We start from the raw sequence: 6,641 nt of genomic DNA, 5'->3' as shown, positions 1-6,641 counted from the left end.
GTGCGGGGGGCAGGTGGGGGAAGGTTGGAGGATTTCATGGTCTACATGTGTTAGGTTCCATATGATCACTGATAAAGTTCAAATACTACTGAGAAGAGGTTATACAAATGCTGATCTGAAGGCTCCCAAAGAACCCATACAAATACTATTGAGGGAGGGGTAAAAAAGGCTCTATGCTGAGCCTTCCAATGCTTTCAAAATAATTGTCACCAGTGACACTCTTGGCAAAATGACTGTTGGATATTAATATTAGAAATTAATGCTACGTGGCAAATACTGAAAGTTTTGAGACAAGGGAAGGGCAAGATTTAGTGATCAGTATCAAGACATTCTATGTGAGTCACTCTCTGCCACACTTTCCCCATCCTCAATGCATTGGCTCCACTTTTGTATAAATGACTATTTTAACACCAGAAACCTTTTTAAGAGACAAAAACAATAACAAAAAATGCTGTATATTATATGCTCTAGCTAGAACATGACTATGGCTATTTTACCTATTTTAATGGCTACCTTAATTTTATAAATGTTATCTATAGCAAAATTAATTCACTTTTAGAATGATTTAAGAATTGCAAGGCACTTTTTCATAACCACATTGTCAGATAAGTATTGAGAGATATTCTCAAGATATCTGAAAGAGAGGATTTTTCCAGTGGCTTATTATTGAAAAAAATTAAGTGACCAAGAAAATATAAATAAAAAATTAACATATACATACTCTCCCATTTCTACAAAATCCTTATAAGGATAATCCACAAAGAACATTCATAGCATGTATGAAAAAGTACTAGAAAAAGGAAGGCTTTCTGTAAAAGCCATTCCATAATATTTAATACCTTTAAAACTACCTAATTCAATGAAACATATAAAAAATGCAAGATTTTACAGTGCTTATATTTTTAACTATTAAAAAAAAAACATTTGAATCAGTAGAGAAAAATGCTTTCTTAAAAGTTCTTTTCTAAGAAGTTGTTGCCAAAGCAGATATCAAAATTATACAAGATTTCTTGAAAGATGTAATAACAGATATAACCTTGTTCAGCAACCCCTTAATTATTGGAATCAAGTGAGGCAGAAAACAGGAAAATATGCTTGCCATAGAGTATTCACCATCTGGCAACACCAACGTCCAACCTTGAGTCCAAATGGAAGGTTTCTCTATAGGTCAGGGGTTCTTAAACTGAAGTATCTGAATTTTCTTTAATATTTTGATGACTATATTTCAATATTATCGATCTCCTTTGAAATCCTATGCATTTTATTCATTTTAAATCATTATTATGAGGAGTCTGCAGACTTCATCAGATTGCCAAAGGGATCCTTGGAACACACACACACACACACACACACACACACACATACACACAGAGTAAACAACTGATGAAGACCTCTAGATCCTATTTATTAACATTCTTGTGCTCATTTCATCAAGCCCTAACAGTATCTCCTCAACGAGACTCATAATTGTTCAAAATAGTTTGGTCAAAGTATTCACAGAGGGCAGCTAGGTCCCAGCCAGGTGGCACAGCCGATACAGCACTGTGCTAGAAACCAGGAAGACATCTTTATGAGTTCAAATCTGGCCTCAGACACTAGCTGTGTGACCCTGGGCAAGTAACTTAACCCTATTTGCTTTAGTTTCCTCATCTGTAAAATGAGCTGGAGAAGGAAATGACAAACCACTCCAGTATTTCTGCCAAGAAAACCCCAAATGGGGTCACAGAGAATTGGACACAACTAAATAACAGGTATCCACAGAAGAAAAAACAAATGGTTTAAAAATTCATAGTTCAGACTTCCAGGAGCCAAGATGGTGGAGTAAGCAGTAAGTTGCTCTCACCCTCCTTTATTGACCTTGATAAACCCAGGGAATACTGTCCCAGGAAAAATCCTGAAACAGTGGAGCCAACAGAAAGAAGAGGTACAGCAGTCTTTTAGCTCAGGAGGCTGGGGGATTAATGGGAAAGGTCCCACTTGCTGTGGCTGAAGGGGACCAGTGCACGATGGAAGGCATCCCAGCAAACCCCACCTCAGCAAACCAGCAGGAGATTCTAAGCCCCAGGGTGGTGGAATAGGCAAGCACCAACACCAGGCACACACCAGCCACCACTATCAGCTCCAGCTCAGTCCCAGGTGAGCTACCAGACACCTACAGCCTCTAGCTGCCAATACCTGAGGCCCCAGAGCACAAAACCAGTAACCAGACCCCTATCCCCCAACACAAGAAACCTGGGACGGTGCTCCCTGTGACCCAGAAGTAGAGATCATCTTTAAAAGCCAGAAAAAAAGGCAAACAACATGAGCAAGAAGCAACAAAGAAAAACAATGATCATAGAGAAGGATCTTGGTGACAGGGAAGATCAAACTACAAATTCAGGAGAGGACAACATTGTCAATATACTCACATCCACCCGAAACCTCAAAGGGTAGTATGAACTGGTCTCAAGGCCAAAAAGCCTTCTTGGAAGACCTTAAGAAAGATTTTAAAAGTCAGATAAGACAAGTAGAAGAAAAATTGAACAATTCCTTTAAAAATACAATTGACTAAATGGAAAAAAATACACTGAAGAAAACAATTCCTTAAAAAGTAAAATTGGCCAAATAGAAATAGAGGTATAAAAGCTAACTGAAGAAAACAATTCATTAAAAATTAGAATTGGGAAAGTGAAAGCTAATGATTCTATGAGATATCAAGAATCAGTTAAGCAAAATCAAAAGAATGAAAAAATAGAAGAAAATGTAAAGCGCCTCATTGGAAAAACAACTGACCTAGAAAACATATCCAGGAGAGATAATTTAAGCATTATTGGTCTACCTGAAAGCATTATAAAGAAAAAGGGCCTAGACAGCATCTTTCAAGAAATCATCTAAGAAAACTGCTCTGGAGTCCTGGAACCAGAAGGTAAAATAGTCATCGAAAGAATCTACTGATCACCTCCTGAAAGTGATCAAAAATTGAAAACGCCAAGGAATGTTGTAGCCAAATTCCAGAATTATCAGGTCAAGGAGAAAATCCTGCAAGCAACCAGAAAGAAACGATCTGAATATCATGTAACCACAGTCAGGTCTATGTAGGACCTTGCAGCTTCTACATTAAAAGATCAAAGGGCTTGGAATATGATATTCTGTAAGACAAAGGAGCTTGGATTAAAATTAAGGATCAAGTATCTAGCAAAACTGAGCATATTCTTTCAGGGAAGGAGATGGATATTCAATGAAATAGAGTACTTCCAGACTTTCTTGATGAAAAGACCAGAGCTCAATGGAAAATTGGATCTTCAATTACAAGACTCAAGAAAGGCATAAAAAGGTAAATAGGAAAGGAAAAAAAACAAACATGTTACTCAACAAGGGCAAACTGTTTATGTCCCTACATGTGAAGATGATACTTATTAACTCTTGAGAACTGTATCTTTATTATGACATTTTGAAGATCAAATTTTCCATATATATAAATTTTACTAAGGTAGTTTGAAAGAAAGGAATAAGGACTTACATGGTGCCTATTATGTACAAAGTGCTGTGCTAAATGCTTTACCAATACTTGTTAGGGGTTATTATTATCCTCATTTTACAGCTGATGAAATTGAGGCAAAAGAGAGGTTAAGTGACGTGCCGAGGTTGACATAGCTGGTAAGTAACTGAGGTCTGCTTCTAACTCAGGTCTTTCCAACTCCAGATCTGGTACTTTCTCCTACTTCAAATTCTGTTTCAGTTATCTTATTGTTGTGTGGACCAAACCTGGGCAACTCACTTAACCTCTCTAAGTCTCAATTTCTTTACCTGTAAAATTAGGTTAATAATACTACCTTCCTCACAGGCATGTTGAAAAAGGAACAAATGAAATGATAGATAGATAGATTTTTTTGTAAACATTAAAGTGTCAATAAATATTACCTCTTACTATAATTAGCCTATGAATGTATATTGTCTATGGTCTAGACTAAGCTATGAAATTGGATGAATAACTACTAGTGATGATTCATCAATACATAAATCTTGAAGAGACACTACAGGTAGACAGTTAACTAGGCCCACAACTGAATTGGAGAAGATAGCAGATTGAATTGCCTTTGGGAAATTGTGCAGTGATTTAATGACCACAAGCTTCTCCCTTTGAATATCGGTATTTTTCAGCCACGTACCATGTTTTCAAAGACTTACATTTCAAATCATCCAAAGGGCAAAGAGAGACACTATAGTCACAAGTAGGATACGACATTTTACCAATGAGGAGTTGTGCAGAAGAGACAAAACAGATGTTAACAGACATATGTATGACCAGCAAAGGAGGCAGGCCACCCATGTAGTAGGAGTAAAGGCTAACCAGTGTATCACCTATGCGCTCCATTGGGTTCTAGATCTAGAAAAAGGTACTTAATACATGATATAGGTGCTCTGTGGAAGATTTACAGGAGCAAGTGAGCGAGAGTAGTACCCACATCAATGACATCCCAGATGCACTGAAATACTGAAGCATTATTCCCATTTTACAGATGAGGAAACTGAAGTGGAGAGAGACAACTGGTAAGGTAACTAGTAAGTGTCAGAGTCAGGATCTGAACTCCATTCTTTCCAAGTATACCCATTTGCCCACCCTACCACACTGCTTCTACATGGTCTAGTCTGGGTAACGTTGTTGTTATAAGGTTTTATTGGCTGTTTTAATGGTTGACTTGACTGTATTAAGGGTAGTTAGGTGACAAAATGGGTAGAGTATTGGTCCTGGAGTGAGGAAGGCTCATTTTCCAGAGTTCAAATTAGGCCTCAGACACTTACTAGCTGTGTGACCTTGGGCAAGTCACTAGCCCTGTTTGCATCTGTTTTCTCGTCTGTAAAAATAAGCTGGAGAAGGAAATGTCAAACTACTCCAGTGTCTTTGCCAAAGAAAACCCCAAATAGGGTCATGAAAGGTTAGACATGACCGAAAACTACTAAACAACAAGGGAAATTGATTGCATTAAACTTGGTTGTGAACACTATATTGTAGTGTTCTTGTATGAGCTAAGTTGAACCTACTCTCCCCAGAGACTGAGATGAGGGTATGCCCCTGAAGTATTAAGAAAATGTTGTGTTTGTTCTTGCTATAGATCTAAAGTAAATATCTCTTTATAAAAGCTATTTGATATCTCATGGTTAAATGGAACTGGGGGCTAGTCACTGGTCATAACATTGGGGACTACACAGCTATTGATGACTTCATTTGAAGAAGAGAAAAAACAGAGATCCAATCCCTGAGCACCCTAGAATGGATGTGTCAAACATACGTCTTCAAGTGCCTCTGAAACTAGATTAAAATGAGATTGGGAAATGTTTAACAAAATAAAAATACAATAGAACATAGATAATGTTAATATGTTGTTTTCTAAGTCAATATGTGGCCTACAGATATCCTTACATGCTCCAATTCTATTTGAGTTGATGCCACTACCCTGGAACATTGAAAGGCAAATGTAGAGGTCCAGAGCATACTCACTACCATAATCAAATAGATTTGGAACTGCCTCAATAATTGAACTCCAAAGGTATGTTCATTAATGGTTCCATCTCAACTTAGAAAGGCATGTCCGGTGGAGTCTTTCAGGAATCAATGGTTGGCTTTATTCTATGTATCATTTTATCAATAAGGGAGCTTTTGAGTTCCTAAGATAGTTTAATGAAATTACAGCAACCTTTTTAGGGACAGAAGTCAGTGAGTTATTTTGACGGTGAGCTTTTTCAGCAACCCCCAATGTCTGCTTATCTTCTAGGGGAGCTTAAATTAGATGGCATTACAAGTTCAGATGAGATTGTGAATAACCCTATGGGAGAGAGGAATTTTATCGATAGGTCAGGGTATTGATCCAATAGTATTCCTAAGTTCAGGGATAAGAGGGATAAATGTAAAGTCTTACACTTAGGTTAAAAAAATAGACCTCCCAAGTTGAAGGTAAGAGTGACAGTTAGACGACCTTTTGTCTGAAAATGATTTTATGATTTTTTTTTGTAAACTGTTAGCTCAATTTGAGACAAAAGTAAAATATAACAGCCAAAAAAAGTCTAATGTGAGTTGGAACTATGATAAAAGAAGCAAAGCTTCCAGGAACATGGCAAGAGTATTACTGTACTGTATTGTGCTCTGGTTAGATCATATCTATTGTCTTTTCATATTTAGTTCTGTTTGCCAAAATTTAGCAGGGACACTGATTCTCTAGATGATGAATCATTATTGAGTTCATGTCATATACGAAGATTATTTGAAGGACCTGAGGATGTTTATCCCAGAAAAGAGAAAATTAAAGGTTGACATGACAACTGTCTTTAAGAACCTGAAGCCTGTGAGACAGAAGATGGAACTGATGTTTTCTGTTCATCCCCTACAGGTATAGTTAGGAGTGACAAATAGAAGTTGCAAAGAAGAATATTTAGGCTAGAGGTTAGGAAAAGTTCCTAGAAATTGAAGCCATCTCTGAGTGTAATAAACTGTCTCGAGACAATAGCTCCCTCCACTCTAACCCCCTTAGAGATCTCCAAGAAGAAAATGGATGGATGTTGCTAGGCACATAGTAGTGGTGAGTCCTTTTCAAGTACAGATTGGACTAGATGGTCTTTGAGCCCTCTCCCATCTTCAAAATATTTTGATCATGGAGGCAGCTAGG

This window comes from Vombatus ursinus, unplaced genomic scaffold (genome assembly GCF_900497805.2).
Source record: "Vombatus ursinus unplaced genomic scaffold, bare-nosed wombat genome assembly UNPS02014781.1, whole genome shotgun sequence".
In the NCBI taxonomy this organism is placed as follows: domain Eukaryota; kingdom Metazoa; phylum Chordata; class Mammalia; order Diprotodontia; family Vombatidae; genus Vombatus; species Vombatus ursinus.
This window is presented reverse-complemented; position numbering follows the sequence as displayed.